The sequence below is a fragment of the Chiloscyllium plagiosum genome, unplaced genomic scaffold (genome assembly GCF_037043375.1).
Source record: "Chiloscyllium plagiosum isolate Xiang-an unplaced genomic scaffold, Cpla_swu_hap1 HiC_scaffold_4, whole genome shotgun sequence".
Taxonomy (NCBI): Eukaryota; Metazoa; Chordata; class Chondrichthyes; order Orectolobiformes; family Hemiscylliidae; genus Chiloscyllium; species Chiloscyllium plagiosum.
In genome coordinates, this window is record NW_028270142.1 from 127,507,318 (window position 1) to 127,527,473 (window position 20,156).

Consider the following 20,156-nt stretch of genomic DNA (forward strand, 5'->3'; position numbering starts at 1 on the left):
TCTTAAATGGGGGCGGACTGGCAAATCTGGTGCCTCATAGGATTCAGCTCATGATTATACAGACTGAATACTTTCAGTGCCAGACCACTGTATTGATAGTAGCTGCTGTATGAATTATTTATGCTGTTATGATATTTATATACAACTGTTCCCTCTGTGTGGGTGTGTAGCCATGTTACAACTGGGAATGTCCCATTAAGATTCCCACAAACAATGTTCCCTTTAAGGAGTGTACATACGTCACCTCACTCCAATCTTAAAGTGACTGTGCAGAATATCAAGCCGGTTGCACAGAACAAACTCGAAACTAGAAAGATATGCAGCTATGATATTTATTTGCAGTTTTGAATAAGAAAAACATTATTAACTAATTCACCAGGAACAAATCAAATTTTTCATTTTAAAAATATTTTTATAAGTCAGAAGACCATCAGACATAGGAACTGAAGTAGACCATTTGGCCCCCACCCTCCCATCCTGGCACTTTCCCCTGCCACCACAGGAACTGTAAAACCTGCGCCCACACCTCCTTCCTCACCTCTATCCAAGGCCCTAAAGGAGCCTTCCACATCCATCAAAGTTTTACTTGCACATCCACTAATATCATTTATTGTATCCGTTGCTCCCGATGCGGTCTCCTCTACATTGGGGAGACTGGGCGCCTCCTAGCAGAGCGCTTTAGGGAACATCTCCGGGATACCCGCACCAATCAACCACACCGCCCCGTGGCCCAACATTTCAACTCCCCCTCCCACTCTGCCGAGGACATGGAGGTCCTGGGCCGCCTTCACTGCCGCTCCCTCACCACCAGACACCTGGAGGAAGAACGCCTTATCTTCCGCCTCGGAACACTTCAAACCCAGGGCACCAATGTGGACTTCAACAGTTTCCTCATTTCCCCTTCCCCCACCTCATCCTAGTTCTAAACTTCCAGCTCAGCACTGTCCCCATGACTTGTCCGGACTTGTCCTACCTGCCTATCTCCTTTTCCACCTATCCACTCCACCCTCTCCTCCCTGACCTATCACCTTCATCCCCTCCCCCCACTCACCCATTGTACTCTATGCTACTTTCTCCCCACCCCCACCCTCCTCTAGCTTATCTTTCCACGCTTCAGGCTCACTGCCTTTATTCCTGATGAAGGGCTTTTGCCCGAAACGTCGATTTCGAAGCTCCTTGGATGCTGCCTGAACTGCTGTGCTCTTCCAGCACCACTAATCCAGAATCTGGTTTCCAGCATCTGCAGTCATTGTTTTTACCTCTATGAGTGTATTGTGCCATTCAATAAGATTGTGGCTGATTTGATCATCCTCACCTCTACTTTCCTGCCTTATCCCCATAACTCTGGATTCCCTTGCTGATTAAAAATCTGTATATCTCAACCTTAAAAATATTAAATAGCCCGGCCTCAACAGGAAATAATCATCAGTGTCACATCCCTCTGAGAGCAAAATTCCTCCTTATCTCTGTTTTAAATGTGCAACCCCCATTCTAAGATCATTGCTTCTTGTCCTAGACTCTCCCTCAAGAGGCAAACAACTACCCTGTCAAGAATAATTTAGATAAAGGTGAAGTGCTGCATTTTGGAAAAGCAAATCAGAGCAGGACTTAAACACTTAAGAGTAAGGTCCTGGGGTGTGTTGCTGAACAGAGACCTTAACTTGAAAGGGCTCAGAAAAGATTTACAAGGATGTTGCCAAGGTTGGAGCATTTGAGCTATAGGGTGACATTGAATAGGCTGGGGCTGTTTTCCCTGGAGCATCAGTTGCTGAGGGGTGACCTTATAGAGGTTTATAAAAATCATGAGGGGCATGGATAGGATAAATAGACAAAATCTTTTCCCTGGGGTCGGGGAGTCCAGAACTAGAGGGCATAGGTCTAGGGTGAGACGGAAAAGATATAAAAGGGACCAAAGGGACAACGTTTTCATGCAGAGGGTGGTGCTTATCTGGAATGAGCTGCCAGAGGAAGTGGTGGATGCTTCCAGCATTTAAAAGACATCTAGAAGGGCATATGAATAGGAAGGGTTTAGAGGGATATGGACCAATTGCTGGCAAATGAGACTAGATTAGGTTAAGATATATGGTCAGCATGGACAAGTTGGAATGAAGAGACTCTGTGCTGTATATCTTTATGACTCTAAGTCCACATGTATGTTTCAAGAAGGTTGCCTCTCATTCTTCTACAGTGTCTCACAAATACAGACTCAATTTACTCAACATCTCTTCATAAGACAGTCCTTTCATACTTGTTATCAGCCGAGTGGATCTTCTCTGCACTGCCTCCAGTTCCTCCCTCAGATAAAGAGCCCAAAACTGTCCATGGTATTCCAGCTATGAACTGACTAGTACCTTGTACAGCTTTGTCAAAAGCTCCCTATATTTAAACTCTACTTCTTTTGAAATTAAAGCCAACATTCAGAAATAATTCCACAGAGGCCAATATCCCATCACCTTAATTTACATGTGGAAAGTCCCTGACACCAATTCCCTCAGAGCCAGCTATCAGAGTGAACAGAATCTCTGACATTCCTGATTGTATCTGTCAGCCAGGGCTTCCTGATTGGACCAGATTAACAGCCCCAATCAGGGACTCATATTCTATGAGGTCTATCTGGCTGACCTCATTATAATCACTATACATTACGCTTGCCATCTCTATTCCCGCTGAATGTTTCTGGTGAAGGGCTCATGCCCAAAACATCGACTCTCCTGCTCCTCGGATGCTGCCTGACCTGCTGTGCTTTTCCAGCACTGCACTTTTCGATTCTGATCTCCAGCATCTGCAACCCTCACTTTCTCCCATTCTTTATATAGACATGAGTATTTTCCTAATAACAGATCTTAATCTCACTAGTCTATGGTTAACTATTTTTTTCTTCCCTTTCTAAATAAAGGTGTTACACTGGCAGTTTTCCAATCTTCTGGGACTTTCCCAAAATGTAAGAATTTCTGGAGGATTGTTAGCAGTGTCCCTCTCTGTAGCTACTTCCTTTAATATTCTAGGATCAATTCCATCAGGTCCAGGGGAATTTTCAGTCTTTAGCCCCATTGGTTTCCCTAGTACATTTTCTCTACTGATAATTCAGGTGCATAATCCTTTATCTGAAATGTTCGGGACCAGCTGTTTTTGGAATTTGGAATTTTTCAGAAAAATTGATGGCAGTTTGATGGTGAAATTTTAAAAAATCTTACCGGAGGAGCAGACTCACTGAGTAAAACAGGCCCTGAAACAGAATTGAAGCCTGCCAGTGCTGAGCAGTGCTCCCCCACCGCACATCACATCTAAGTGGCACGCATCAAGTGGGTGTCGACCTGGATTAGCTGTTTGCACACCAAATGTTAATGAGAAAAAACTTCACAAAAAAACTTTGGGCTTTGGAGCTTTTCAGATTTCAGATAAAGGGTTGTTTACCTGCATTTATTCCTGTCTTCCTTTTGACGCTTGAATATTTAGTATTTTTAGAATGCAATTAATGTCTCCTACTGTGAAGATTGATATGAAGTATTTATTCAACTCCTCTGCCATTTCTTGGTTCCCCGTTATTACTTCCTCAGTCTCATTCTCTCATAGGCCTATGTTCACTGAGTTTCTTCCTTCCTTTTTATATATTCAGAAAAGTTCTTGCTGTCTGTCTTGATATTACTTGGAAGCTGACTCTCAAGGTTTATTTTCTTCCCTTTATTTTGTTTTTTTGTTGTTGGCTTCTAAAACTTTCCCAATTCTCTGGCTTACCACTAACCTTAGCTATGTTGTATGTTTTTTCTTTCAATCTGATGCCATTCACCACTTCCCTTAGTTATCCCCTCTTAGAATCCTCTTTCCTCACTGGAATATATCCTTGTTGTGAACCATGAGCAATTAACTTAAATAACTAACATTGTTTCTCAACCATCTTTTCTGCTGAATTCCTTCCCAGTCATTTCAGTCAGGACTGCACTCATGTAAGTACCTATTTTTTAAGTTGAACATAGTTGGTTCCAACCCAAGTTCCTCCTACGCAAAGGAAATGCTAAATTCTACCATGTTATGATTACTGTTTCCTAAAGGATCTTTACACTGAATTATTTTCTGAAACCCACCTCATTATACATAACCAGATCCAAAATAGTTTGAGCCCTGGTATGATCCACAGCATATTGTTCCAGGAAACGATCCTGAATATACTCAATTACTTCTTTCTCATGGTTTCCTCTGCCAATCTGACTACATGAAGATTAAAGTCACCCATGATTATTGTACTGCCTTTTTTGCACACACTCAAATCTTCCTGATTTATTTTCTGTCCCACTGTAAGGCAACTGTCAAGGATCTAAAGTCTACTCCCACCAGGATCTTCTTTCCCTTTTTATTTCTCACCTCCACCCGTATGGATTCTATATCTTGAGATTCAATAACACTTTTGCTGTCATATTTATTCTATCCAGCACCAACAATTACACCTCACCACCCTTTCCTTCCTTCCTCATCTTTTGAAAAGTCACAAACCTCAGAGTATTTAGGTCCCAACTTTGATCTCTAAAACCTTCAGCACACCAGGTCACAGCTCTATAATAGCTAGAAGATCATACCCATTAATCTGGATTTGTACACTTAATTCATTCAGTTTGTCGCAAAAACTATGCACATTAAAGTCAGAGTAATTAATTTTGCTTTTTTTTTCATTATTCTTTTCCCTTTTTGACCCTGTTTACTGTTAATTTCACCTGCTTGTATACTTCATCCCTTCCTATCCCACTCTATCCAAATATCTGTCCTAATTCCACTGTATCCTACATCGAAGATAGGAGCAGGAAGAGGCCATTCGGCCCTTCAAACCTGCTCTGCCATTCATTACAATCACAGCTGATTGTCCAACTCAATAGCCTAACCCCAACTGCTATTAGTGTCTCCTACTGTTATTGTTATATCTAACTGCCTCTTGAATGTATTCCTTGTTTTGGCATTAGCTACCGCCTCTAATGAATTACACAGAATCCTCTTGCTTTATCAGGTTACATTTTCCCATTCCCAGCACGCGCCTCTTAATTAGTTAAAAGACCACTAAACTGCCCTGATTATTTCATTTGCCGGGACACTGGGGCCAGCACAGTTTTGGTGAAGTCCATCCCAGCAGAACATTTGCTTTCTATCCCAACACTGATGCCAGTGTCCTATAAACTGAAACCCATCCCACCCACAATAATCTTTTAGTGACACATTTAACACCAGAACTTTTATTATCCTATGCCAGCTTGCCCGTGGCTCAAATAGTAATCCAGAGATTATTACCCTGGAGGTTCCATTTTTAAATTTAGCTCTCAAGTGGTCAAAGTCTCTCAGTAAAATCCCCTTTCAATGTTTTTGGTACCAACGTGGACAATGACAACTGAAGGCCTCTTCCTCCCTCTCCAAGTTCTTCTCCAGTCCTGTGATGTTGTTAACCCTGGCCCTGGGCAGATTACACAGCCTTCAGGACACCTGGTCACAGCTGCAGAGAACACCATCTGTCCCTCTCATTACACTGTCTCCCTACCACTGCTATATTCCATTTCCTTCCCCCATGGAGTGGCTCCTTGTAGACAGTACCGTGCTCAGACTGCTCATCTTCCATGCATTCCCCACACTTGGCTGAACAGCTTGCAAGAACCTTATAGCTGTTGGACAATTACAGCGGCTCCTCTGTTAACCTCTGGGTCCTCATAGCCGCCTAACCTGATGCTCGCACCCTCCTGTACCTGGTCATAAACCAAATTTGAAGTACCTAAATGAGGGATGTGACTGGCCTCCAGAGCAAAGTGCTCAGGTAACTTTTCCTTTCCCTGATGTTGTGCAATGTCTGCAGCTCAGACTCCAATTTCTCAGCTTAGATCTGAAGTTCCTTGAGCTGCAAACATTTAATACAGCTATGTTCACTCTGGATCACACTGGGTTCCAGTAGTTTCCACATGTTGCAGCAGCAACACATCACTTATTCTGCCATCACTCTTGCATTTGATTTTTAATTACTTGAAATTCCATGTCCTTTATACTTCACTCTACTGATATACATATATTGTTTTTAAAAACTATAAAGACAGAATGAAGAATCATCAGTCAGAATCAAAGACTTAAGCAGTTATTTTTAAGAACAGAAAGCAGAAAACACTGGAAATCTAAACACAAACTGAAGACATGACTTTTACTTTCATGACTAAAATGCAGTTCACTTAAAATCTTTCTAACTTCTTACACTGAATCTTCCCCAAATTTTAAAATCCAGCCATACTCTGGAATACCATTAGAACTCAACAATATACAATTAATAGAACTGCATACAGTGTGACTCTATTATAAAGATTGGCAGCTTTTTTGTGCAACTTGTGGAATTTTATTGTGTAACAATATTTTAATAGTATGACTATGACGTTATGACCCACTGTGCTGTTATGAAGAGAATTCCAGGATTTTAACTGGTGATAGTGAAGGATGAATGCAGTAGTTCCAAGTAAGGAGGGTGTGTGGTTCAGAGGGAAGTTTACAGGTGCCAGTTCCTCGTGCGCACCTGATGACCTTTTCTTTGTTGTTCTTCAGATATATTATATAAAATAGACTTTGAGGCACAGGGCACAGTTTCAAAACTTGCAAATGATACAAAAACTGATTTGATTTTTTTTTCATTTTGATTTACTTGATTACCACATGTGCAATGAAAAGTATTGTTTTACGTGCTAACCAGACAAATCATTCCTTACATAAGTTCATCAGGGTAATAGAATATTGTATTACAGCTACAGAGAAGGTGCCGTGAAAGATCTCCCCTAATATATGAGAGGTCTGTTCATAAGTCTGATAACAGCAGGGAAGATGATTTTGAATCTGGTGTACATGATTTCAAACTTTGGTATAACTTAGGCAGAAGGGGTCCTTGATTCTGTTGGCTACTTTCCTGAGACAGCAGGAAGTGTAGATGGAATCAATGGAAGGAAGGCTGGTTTTCGTGATGGACTGGGCTGCATTCATAACTCTCTGTAACTCCTTGTGATCTTGGGCAGAGCATTACCATACCAAGCTATGATGCAGAGCTGAAAATGTGTTGCTGGAAAAGCGTAGCAGGTCAGGCAGCATCCAAGGAACAGGAGAATCGACGTTTCGGGCATAAGCCCTTCTTCAGGATTCCTGAAGAAGGGCTTATGCCCGAAACGTCGATTCTCCTGTTCCTTGGATGCTGACTGACCTGCTGCGCTTTTCCAGCAACACATTTTCAGCTCTGATCTCCAGCATCTGCAGCCCTCACTTTCTCCTCCAAGCTATGACGCATCCAATTAGGATGCTTTCTCTAGTTGCATTTATACAAAATCATGAGTCACAGTGGACATGTCGAATTTCCTTAGCTTTCTGAGGAAGTAGAGGTGTCAGTGTGCTTCCTTGCCACTGGAGCAGGAGAGATTGTTGGTGATATTTACTCCTAGGAACTTGAGCTCTCAACTACCTCCACATCAGTATCATTGATATAGACGGGGGTGGGGGGGGGGGGGGGCGAGTCCTCCACTCTGCTTCCTGAAGTCAATGACCAGCTCCTTTGTTGTGCTAACATTGAGGGAGAGATTATTGTCTTCACACCATGCCGCTAAGCTGTCTATCTCTTTGCTGTACTCTACCTCATCATTGGTTGAAATCCAGCCCACTAAGATGACATCATCAGCAAATTTGCTGATGAGGAAGACAGATTAGAACTTCAAAATGACACAGGTAAATTGGGGAAATGGGCAGACAGGTAACAGATGAAATAAATGAGGTAAAATGTAATGTGATACATTTTTGTAGAAGATCTAAGAGATACTATATAAAATCAGCGTTCAACTCTAAAGGGAGTGCAGAAGCAAAGGAATCTGAATGTAGATGTGTGTAAGTCATTAAATGTGGCAGCACAGTTTGCGTGTGCAGTGAATAAAGCATACAGTATTCTCGGCTTCATTAATAGGAGCAGAGTATACTGAATTTATATAAGAAATAATTTCAGCATCAGCTGGAGTATTGGTGTTCAGTTTTGGGTGCTGCACTTTAAGAAGAATAAGAAGCCCGGTCAAAGGGTGCAGAAAAGATTCAGGAGACTTTTTCCAGGTATGACAAACATCAGTTAAAAAGATAATTGGAAGACATTTCCCTAGGACAAAAGAAGACTGAGAGGAGATTTATGTGTTGTAGAGATTGGAATGAGGTTGGCCAAGTAAATCACATTGAGTATGAGATACCTGACTGGCCCAGATTAACAGCCCGAGCTGACAGATATAAACAAGACTGTCAGAGTCTCCTCACTCTTGGGACTAGCTTGGAGATAGCTGGTCAGAACCATGTATTGTGAAATTAAAGGGTGATTTGGTGACGGGATACCTGCCTCTGTGTAGTTATTTTACTTGTGGCATTCAAATTCATGAGGTGCCTTGGCAGAGTAGACCAGAGAAAATATTTCCACTTATAAAAGGACTGAGCATGAGAGGGCACAGATTTCAAGAAAGCAGTAAAAAAAACAATAACTAGATGAGAAAAAAGAAATCATGCAGCAAACTCTCAAAGGTTGGGATTGTGTAGCCTGAGAGTGTAACAAAAGCAGATTTAGTTGAAGATTCAAAATGGAATGAGGTTGTTATCTGGAAAGGAAATATATAGGGTTATGTAGAAAAGGTGGGAGATTGGCATCAGGTAACTTGCTCATTCAACGAGCCACAGGATGGGTGAATGGCCTTGTATTATGATGTAACTGCCTGTGACTCGGTGATGAGAACTGCTTTAGTTACAGAATTGCATCCTCATAACCTTGTTTTTAAATCATGTTCTTTAAAGTTAATGGCCTTAACATACTTAATTTGATATTATCTTTCTCATAAAGTTTTTACTGCTCATGTCGATGAGATAAGAGCTGAGATTAGGTATGAAGCCATATGATGACCGATGCTTAAATTCATTCCAGGACCCTGGACACTTTTGTCTGTCTTTTTTGTTTAATCTGTACAGTCTCTTTTCATGAAAGGTTACACTGCCCTGCCAGATTATTTCATAACCTGTGTTAAGCCTCATTTTAAATTACTTTTATTCCCTTTAGTATTCTTATCTCTGCTTCACTCTGTTAATTATTTTTCTGAGGATAGATCCTGAATGGGTGGGAGGGCTAGAATGTCTTTTTTCTGTTTGACTCAATTGATAGCACGCTTGTTCCCTGGATTACACGTCAGTGAGTTGGAATGCAGTTTCAGGGACTTGTACACATGATACAGACTTTGGTACAGAGGCAGTGCCACAAAGCTGGAGGTGCTATCTTGGAATCAGACATCAAAAAAGCAGGAATTTTCCTGTTGTACTAGCCAACATTTATCACTCGCCCACAAAATGACCGGCCATCCCAATATATGTGGGGTGTTGCTGCTACAATTGTGTGTGAATAATGTAAGTATCTCTTAATCTTTATAATGTACTAAAAGAATCATTCTTTTATGTATCGAAGTAACAATAAAACTCCCTATGTTTACTTACATAGATCTTACACAAGTTCTTCATTTCATTACCAAGATTTTTTAGTAGGTTTTTTTTGTCTACAGTCTTAGACTACGAGCAAAAATAAAAGCAATGTCAATAATAGACATCTGAACTGGTTTGCTTACCAATTTCTCCTTATCTATAGTCAGAAGGTGAAAAATAAAGCAAAAAAACACTACTAATTCCTGTCAAGAGATTAGAGGAAATATAGTTTGTCAACTTAGCAGAAGTTTGTCAAGCTTCATAAGTCAAGATTAATGAGACTGAAACTGCATTATGTTTCATTTTAGTTATTCATCTCTACTTGGGAATTCCAAATTTGAGAAAATGGAAATATTTCCTTTTTTTTAATTTGTAAGTTCTCCATTAGACACTCATTTTTGGAAATGTAGATGTGTGCCTGACAGTCAAATAAAGCAAAGTATTATGGATCCGGGAAATCTGCAATAAAGAGCAGAGAATGCTGGAGAAACTCAACAGGTCTGGCAGCATCTGTGGTGAGAGAAACAGGTTGATGTTTCGAGTCCGGTGTGACTGAAGAAGTGTCAAACCGAACTCAATAACGTTAACTCGCTTTCCCTCTCCACAGATGATATCAGAGATGCTGAATTTCTCCCACACTTTCTACTTGTATTTCAATACCTGACAATCCTGGTAAATAGGAACAGATTCATTTCCATTAGCATGGTATAAAGCTAATAAATCATAGTGCTGTACGGACAAATACTTTGTCCAATTTAATTTATTGAATGTTCCATCCACCGCTTTGTTTACTCTTCTGCTGTTCTAATCTTGAGGGTTTGTCCACTTCATTCTTCTCCTTCAGAATTCCATCCCTATGAACGCAGTTTGTTATAAATTTCAACTTTAACCTAATCCACTCCTCACTGTTTCACATATCTCCTCTTCTCATGCATCAAATTTTATTTTAGTCTTCTCCACTCCTTCTGCTACTAATATCTAATTCAATTATTCTTCATCTCACTTCACACCATGCAGTTCCACTTCTAATGGAATTCATTGATGGGATGAGGATATTGCTGATAAGATCAACAATCATTGCCTTTAATTGAGAGACTTGTTAAGTGACCTTAGATAGTAATCAACCATATTGCCCTGGATCCGAAGTTAGACAAGCAGGAGTTTTTTTGTCTCTAATATGTTTGACACTGGCTGTTCCACATAATTGTAATAGATCCCATTCCTTAAAGGACAGCAATGAACCAGGTGGGTCTTTTACAAAAACTTGGTATTTGCACAGTCATTACTATCACCCAGGTTTTCCAGGGCAGCAGTAATCTCCACACTGCTACATGCTTCAGAGATCTTGACAATCTATAGCAGGCACCTCAAACCACCGGGGAAGTGTCACTAGAGGTACTTTCTCAATATCCTGTAAATTCAGAATTAAAAAAGGCAGTCCAACAGCAGTATCTCTTGCCAACATTCCAAACAATGAGACACTAATCATTCAAAACCAGCTCTGTTAAGCCGCACATATCAGTGTTAAGCCTTAGAGCAGTCTGCTAAGCAAATTCTCTACTTGCAACTTGGTCACAGCAGGAGACACCCAGGAACACAGCAGAAACATTTCATAGGTGACCTCAAAACATCCTGGCTAACTGACTGGAGACCCTTACCCACTAATTTGACTTATCTATCTCAATTTGTAGCCTCTTGAAGCCCTTCCCATAACTTACATTTCAATATATCTTTGAATCAATCTAGCAACTATGCTTTCAGTCCCTTCATGCAAGTCACTTATTCCGTTTCCAAAAATCTTGAAGTTGAGCACTCATCCCTATTGTACACCACTGGTTATGTCTTGCTGACCAAAAATAATTCATTTGTGCACACTCACTGTTTCTGTTAGGCAGCCAATCTTTTCTCAATGTGATCCTTTGTACAATGAGTTTTATTTTCTGCAAAAACCTTCTTTGTGACACCTTTGTTTAGAGATCTAAGAACCCTATTTGATTTGAAAAATCAATTTTTTCTGGAACTCTAAGTATAGTACATCCACCAGTTCCCTCAGCAGATGTTACTTCTTCAAAGGATGCCAACAATTTGGATAAACACAATTTCCTGTTTATAAAAGCAGGTTAACACTGCCTTTTTTTCTAAGTCCTCTTTAATGATATCTTTAATAATATTTTGCAGCATCTCCTCTATGACTATTGTTCAGGCCTGTCTTAGGCCAGCTGAAGTGTTCCAGACAACCTCAGCACAAGCTCAAAGAACAACATCTCATCCTTCGCTTGGGGACCTTGCAGCCTCTAGAATTCAACATTGAGTTCAATATGTTTAAAGTTTGATTACATACATCCATGTTTCTTATCCACCCCATTACCTGTCTTGTCATAACATGGGTTGCTTTCATCATAACCTACTCAGTATTCCCTACTCTCAGCTCTCATTATCACTTACTCAGTTTCTCTTCTATCCTGGTTTACTTTTAATTGTATGTCATGTCTACCTCTACCGCTTTTGTATCTCTCTCTTTATCTCTCTGAGCTCCATCTCCCTCACACCCGCTCAACTCTATCTTCAGGATATTTACTATCATTTCCAAGCTGCTATCAGTTCTGATGAAGAGTCATCAGACTTGAAACATTAACTCTGCTTTCTCTGCACACATCCTGCCAGACCTACTGAGTTTCACCAGCAATTTCTGGCTTTCTTTTCCATTATTAATTCCCCAGACATTCTATATGATAATTACTCATCTTGTGAACTAATTTCCTTTTTAAATGTCTATGGAAAATCTTACTATGTGTTTTCATAATTCTATCTTACTCCCACTCGCACCATAATTTATCTATCCTTATAAATCTTTTAGACATTCTTGCTTGATTTTTAATATTCTATTCAATCTTCTGAACTGTCACACATCTTTGTACAACTATATGCTATCTCTAAGTTTGATATGATATTTAACTGTTTCATGGGACCTTTTCTTCAACTTTTTCATTTCTCATTGGAAAGTGTCCATTTTGTATTCTGAAATATCTGATACCCTATTTCCATTGAGATATTGCTTAACTTAATTTGCCAGTTCACTTCAGCTCGTTCTGCTTTTATGCCCAAGTAATTGCCATTTTTTAAGTTTGAAATTCTAGTCTTGGACACACTCTTCTCTCTCTGAAACTGAATGTAAAATTTAATCATATTATGATTGTTGCTATCTGGGGGCACCTATGCTATGAAGTAATTAATTACTTTTAATGCATTGCATAATAAACGATCTAGTATACCCTCCTGCCTGGTTGGCTCCAGAATATATTATTCCAACAAACTATCCTGAATACATTTTATGAACTCCTTATCTAGGCTACTTTAGCCTTCCTGACCTTATTCAGTCTATATGTAGAAGATAATTGTCATTTCTTCTGTCCAACTCCACTTCTGCACACACATCCACAGATTCAATCAATAAGCACATCAACCTGGACCCAATATACCGGCCACTGCTACGGACAGCTGGAACTGACAACCGGAAGCGGCAGATTCAAACCACTACAAATGCCGGAGGAAAGATCACAGAAGCGCTTCACAGGAGGCTCCCAAGCACTGAGGATGTCACCTAGACAGGGGATGAAACGTCTGCAACACAAATTCCCAGCTCAGCGAACAGAACCACAACAACGAGCACCCGAGCTACAAATCTTTTCACAAACTTTGAACAAGAATAAAATATATAATAAAGCGAAGGATGACATAAAGAGGTTAATAGAAATGAAGTTAATAAATTAAAGACTTTTAAAAATAACAAACTATTAAATAATGAAAGGCCACTAAGGAATAAACAAGATAAATAACAAGAGCTGCCATAATAAGCAGAGTTAAAAAAAAAATTCATTTTCACTGAGAGGAAGTTTTGTGGTGCAATGGGTAGTGTCCCTGACGCTGGACCAGACACTCTGGGTTCAAGTCCCATTCTAGAACCTGATGACCAAGGAACGTGTGTGGGTAATGTTGATAGGTCAACAGGATGTTAATAAGTTGCAAATCCTTCCAATACATGCCACTGACAGGCAGCTAGAGCAGGAGAGATTCCTGGTCAGTCATGTCATGGAAAAAGTGTTGGAGCCTCATCACTATTTGTGTGCGGCACGGTGGCACAGTGGTTAGCACTGCTGCCTCACAGCGCCAGAGACCCGGGTTCAATTCCCGCCTCAGGCGACTGACTGTGTGGAGTTTGCACGTTCTCCCCGTGTCTGTGTGGGTTTCCTCCGGGTGCTCCGGTTTCCTCCCACAGTCCAAAGATGTGCAGGTCAGGTGAATTGGCCATGCTAAATTGCCCGTAGTGTTAGGTAAGGGGTAAATGTAGGGGTATGGGTGGGTTGCGCTTCGGCGGGTCGGTGTGGACTTGTTGGGCCGAAGGACCTGTTTCCACACTGTAAGTAATCTAATCTAATCTAATCTAATCACAGATTCAGACTGCAGCATGCATGTGGAAATGCTTGCTGCTGCAGTATGCAAATTCCCTGAGTGATCTGTAACACACCACAGAGGAAATGATAACATTACCTTCAGTCCAGTTAGGCATTATCATAGTTAAGATAATAAGAAAGGAGATACAAGCCAATTATTAAAAGGACATGCTTCCAGGTCCAGGTGGATAGTCCCCTTGGATTCTCAGCAGACTAATTTTTTTTCTTTATTCGTTCACAGGATGAGGGCATCACCGACTAGGCAGCATTTATCACCCATCCCTAATTGCCCAGAGGGCTGTTAAGAGTCAACCACATTGCTGTGGGTATGGAGTCACATGTAGGCCAGACCAGGTAAGGATGGCAGTTTCTTCCCAGAAGGACATTGGTGAGCCAGTTGGGCTTTCCTGACAATGATCAATGGATTCATGTTCATCACTAGATTCTTAATTCCAGATATTTATTGAATTCAAATTCCACCATCTGCCATAGCAGGATTTGAACCTGGGTCCCCAGAACGTTATTTGGGTCTCTGGATTAACAGTCCAGCAATAAGACCACTAGGCCATTTCTTCCCACAAAAATCAATAAGAAAGTGAATAATGCTGAATAACATATTGTGTAACTTCAAAATTGGAGATAAACATAATCCAGTTAACTGCGTCCTGCTTAGTTTCACATCACAGTTCAGAAAATACTAGTTTATTGGTTACAAAATCTGAAACAGATGATTTGGAGGGGGACGATGTTAAGGATCTAGAAGAAATGACAGAGATAAGGAGGAGGGAGGACATGGAGGAAAAATCGAATAATAAGTTTAAAATTAAGCTTTTGCTGAATGGGAAGCTAATATAGAGCAGTGACAACAACAGGTGACCTAGACTTGGTAAGGGTTAGGATAAGTGCAGCAGAGCTTTTGATAAATTCAGATAAATAGAGGGTGAAAAATGGGAGAGCATTGGAATTGCCATGTCTGGAGGTAGCAAAGACTTGAATAAGATTTTCAAAGTAGAAAAACTGAGGGAGGATTGGGGGTCTGCCATGTTCAGCAGATGGAACTGAAAGATTTCGGTCTTGGACTGGATAATGTGGTTGGGAGCTGAACATGGGGTCTACTATGACACCAAGTTCGAAAAGAGTCTACTATGACACCAAGTTCGAAGAGTCTGGTTCAACCAGGAGGACAGATGGAATTTATGTTTAGAGATCTGAGCTTGTGTGCCAGGGTCCAAAAGTCAAAGATCCAAACCACTTGTATGACAAATCTGTAATAATCAATGGAGAGTAATATTGGGTATAATCAGTATTCATGTGGAACCTGATTAACCTAAAGTATCTCCAGCTATTTGCTCTTCTCACTACAATATATTCATGGTCACAAATGGAATTTACCTTCCTGTTTTACTCTGTCTTGAAAAGATTAGGGGTGACGTCATCTCTATTTATTTCCCCACAATCAACATTTGAATTGCCATTTTAGCATATCAACAATTTGAACATGATTTGCAAACAGCATAAAATTGTGAAAGTTTCCATCCATAAGACAACGTTCAACAAAGACACATTTTATTAGTTAACAAACAAGATGTGGCAACACAAACTTTGAACAATAGATTTTTAAAGCAGCATGTTTAAATTAAATAAATCATTACTTCTGAAATAATACATTTCTCTTCAAAACTTCAGTTAAGAAAAACTGTATTTACTCATCTGATTACAGGGTTCAAATTGATTTTAACATCAAATTATTTAATCAGAACTCATGAAGAGTGACCAGACTCAAAATATTAACTCTGTTTCTCTCTCTACAGATGCAGCCAAACTTGCTGAGTTTCTCCAACAATTTAAATTTGTGTTCATGATCAGATTCCCTACACTGTGGAAACAGGCCCTTTGGGCCAACCAGTCCACACCGACCCTCCAAAGAGCAACCCACCCAGACCCATTCCCCTATATTTACCCATGACTAATCCACCTAACACTATGGGCAATTTAGCACGGCCAATTCACCTGACCTGCACATCTTTGGAATGTGGGAGGAAACCAGGGTACCCAGAGGAAACCCACGCAGACACGGGGAGAACGTGCAAACTCCACACAGACAGTTGCCCAAGCCGAGAATCAAACCCGGGTCCCTGGTGCTGTGAGGCAGCAGTGCTAACCACTGAGCCACCGTGCCGCCACATATTTCCTGCATCTACAGTTATTTGTTTTGTTTAAATTAATTTGTGTTATCTCAATAACTATGTGGTGGACAAGGTTATGAAGAAAATGTTTGGTCTGTCAAGGATATTGATTTTTAAACGTTATGATTGACATACTGAGTTAGACCTGTCCCTATGTACTGAACTGTATTGTGAGTAAAAGCCAGCACCAAATCAATCCCCTGATAATGAGACGTCCCTCAACATATAGCCTCAAGTAATACATTTTGATCTTATTAATTCTATTCCTTTCACTGGTATTTGCAGTTGTTCAGTGGAAATAAATTTGCCCTTTTCAAACATATGGTGACGATGTCTCAAAACCAAAAACTTCACATTTGCACTCTCTGTCCTCTTCAACTAATTAAAAGGAAATTCCTATCCAAGGGCATTGCTTACATTACAATCGCATTATCATAGTCGAGACAGAGAGACTCCAACCTCTTCAAATAAAGTCACTTTACTCACCTAAGTGTTTGGATAATGGAATTATTCATTGCACTTACCCGTTTGTTCTGCTTATTGTAACTTATATACTGACAATTTACAATTTATTTCATTCCACTCCTTTGGCTTAATTTTGCTTTGTGTGTAATTCAGTGGCAATCCTTTGTAAGATGTGCAGGGCCATTTTTTTGGTTCAAGCCCAAAAATAACTGCAATATCAACTTGCAACCAAGGCCACAGCCAGGAGACTCCAACCATGTTTAGCTTCAGTTCTTGTTTCAGTTGTAATTGGCACATTGCAGACTGACAGTCAGTCTCATTACTAGCTCACTGGCTTGATAACATAGAAAATAAATTAACCTCTCAGAAGGCTGGTTTGCAAGATATGTTGGAGGGCTGAGGGAAGTGAATCTGGCAATGGAAATAAAGGGTAAAAGCAAATTACTGCGGATGCTGGAATCTGAAACCAAAAGAGAAACTGCTGGAAAATCTCAGCAGGTCTGGCAGCATCTGTAAGGAGAGAAAAGAGCTGACGTTTTGAGTCTAACTGACCCTTTGTTAATGTGTAACCAGCTTTTCCTCTTCTGGCATTGGAAATACAAGGGTTAGTGATGATGGAATGGAAATCAAGACAAATCTGATAACAGGTCAAAAGATCTTTGCAGGATCCAAAAGGGAGTGGTGTCCAGGTGTTACGGTTAGCTCATCACAATTCTTCCAAAGTGTGCAATTCGCACATACTTTGTTTATTCATTTCTCCACCTAAGTTGCAATCAATGTTATCATTTAGTCAGCTCTGGCAGGAATGCCTGACACCAGATGGAATCAGGTAACAAAAGATATTGATGAGTTAATTGAGGGATAATTGGGTGAGCACTTGAGGCTGGTTGATAAGTATATTCAAGGCTGAGATGGACAAATTTTCATTCAGTAAGGGAATCAAGGGTTATGAGGGAAAGGCAGAAAAGTGGAGTTGAGGTTATCACATCAACCGTGATCCCATTGAATGATGGAGCAGACCCGATGGGCTGAATGACCTATTACTACTCCTTTGTCTTAAGGATGACAGTTTGTGCTCCAAATAGCCACTCCACAATTTGGATTGTGCTCCAAATAGCCAATCACTGATTGGCTGTGATATAGCCAAGTATCTAACCCTGCATGGAATTAAGCAGATACTGTATGCCTTCTGTCTGGATGTCCTTTGAAGCACTTAGAGGTTGAATGCTTCTACCTGCACTGTAGTGGAAGCTGCAATATTGGTCATCAAATGCTGTGTCACAGTTGGATCTTCAAGTGTTCACATGGAGCTGACCAGCTCTCTGACAGATTGGACAATGGGCTCCAAGTTCTGTGCAAAACACAGAGCTGGGCACCTCCATGATCTTTGACAGTGCGGACAAACCAAGTATCTCATTCTGCATTGCCAGCAGGCTTTCTCTGTATTACTGTCACTGATGTCCTTAGCTTTCCAGCAGAGCTCTTGCAATGTAACAGAGGCCCCAAACAACATAGGAATGCTGACCAGCACCTAGATTCATTGTCAGAAGAAGCTTAATGACCTCATTGTGTTCCAAAAAGTGATTTTCATGTGGCATTTATCATTCTGTTTCCATAGCAATTTCCCAACACAACCCCTCTGACTAATACACCTTACATTTCCATTTATACAACTCTATCCAGGCACCGCCTTAAATCTCCACCTGAACAGCCAACATTCTGACCTACTCACATCCTTTTCATAGGATGACAGAATAGCTATAGCATAGAAGGAGGCGATTCAGCAATTAAGCCTGTTGTGTCTATGCCAACTTTTTGCAAGATCAACACCCCTAATCCCACAGCTCTGCAAATAATGATCCAATTTTTTATTGATTGCCTCGATTCAACCATAGTCTCAGACAGAAATTCCTGACCCTAACTACTCACTGAGTAAGAAATGTCCTCCTCTTTAGCCAATCGCTGTAAATCTGTACGTGTTCTATCTCAATGCAAAGGAATCGTTTGCTCCCTCTCTATTCTATTCAGACCTTCATTAAGTTTGAACGATGTCCCATTGCCTCAATATTTTGCCTGCTTGCACCATCCCTCCTGGCCACATTGCTCAAATGTGTCCATTTCAGCCTCAGCTCCCATTCCACTTCAACCTTCATAACTCTGGATTTTGGAAAGCACATGACTCCTGGATGAGGGACAGAACGAGACTGGAATTGCAGCTCTCGCCGCTCTGAATACAATGGAGGATGTGCTGCAGATCAGCCAGTGCCTGCATGCACTGGATATCAGCATAAACACAGGTGGCTGATGGAATTATATGAAGTAACTCTTAACAGATGCTGGTATTGAATTGAAATCCTCACAAACAAAAATGTAATAACATACACCATGCTGAGTTTGTACCCTGGCCTCATGTCAACACTAACTCATGTTTCTTTATCTGTCACAGTTCTTCACTGCACATGGAGGAGCTCCTTGGGAAGAGGCTGTGGAATTCTCAGGGAAGAGTGAGCTCTCTTGAGATGCACTCTCATTTATCTCATGCGCACCAACTGGGGGTATGATATGCATTCTCTCGGAGAGCAACATTCTTGCAAGGCAGAGCAAATGCTGGAGACAGATGGACCATTGTAAATCACAGTCAGAAGAGGCAGGCAATCATCCTCAGACATAAGTAACTGCTGAGCCTCAGCAAAGTCATCCAGCAGAAGGAAACTTTCAGAACAGCAACAGGAAATGCACATGACTCTGTCAGCATACCCAGATAAAGTGCACAGCCTTGGAGAGGTATGTTTGTCTTTGTATTCAATGACCCCATCTCCACTGCTCTCATAGACCTATGACCCTCTGAGCCAGCACAAAAAGAATGGGAAGGATCTTGTGAGTGTATTTGGAGAAGTAATAAGTATTGATTTGTTTCGTCATGTATGTCCCATTTGTTGGTGTGACTTTGCTGTGTGTAAATTGGCTGTGCATTTCCTTCCATAACAAGTGAACTCACTTTGAAAGTAATTCAGTACTGTATTTAGTTTGAGAATATCACTATGGTTTTTCCTTTAGCCAGGCTTTGCAATATCATGCAATTATTTCTTCACTTATCCTACTCTTTCTCTTAACTTCAGTGAGGTTTTACATAATTAATCGTCAGTTTCTCAATTTTGGCAGCACTAACTCAAAAGAAAATTTTCACAGCAAGCATGCATAGCAGTTTCATCCAGACTCTTATTGTACATTTGTTTTCAAGGTTTCTACTGCTAACTTGCAATTGCCATCAGACCTTCATTTCCACAGGCATGTATTATATTATCACTTTTTGCTATCCAAATCATTACAATGGCTAATGGATAACAATGAAGTTTGAGATAATGATCATTTTAAGATTTTTGGATTTGCTAGGACATGCTTTGACCCAAACACGGGCACTCAGATGGAGCAAACTCAATGAGATGAATGGCCTACTTATGCTCCTATATTCACAAATATTTCAATCTATTTGCTGCAGGGGCCAAATGACCTAGTGTGTTCTCATGTGGCTCATCACACTTTCAGCCAACATATTGTATTTTGGATTGCAAAACACCAG

General features: G+C 40.6%; 1 long non-coding RNA gene across 1 annotated transcript; it reads left to right on the forward strand.

Moving 5' to 3' along the window:
• The first annotated feature begins 9,328 nt into the window (after positions 1 to 9,328).
• On the forward strand, positions 9,329 to 19,079 carry LOC148150482 (uncharacterized). The gene is made up of 3 exons (XR_015756862.1): positions 9,329 to 9,402; positions 14,167 to 14,279; positions 19,023 to 19,079. It is a non-coding gene; the product is annotated as an uncharacterized LOC148150482 (long non-coding RNA).
• Positions 19,080 to 20,156: the final 1,077 nt, after the last annotated feature.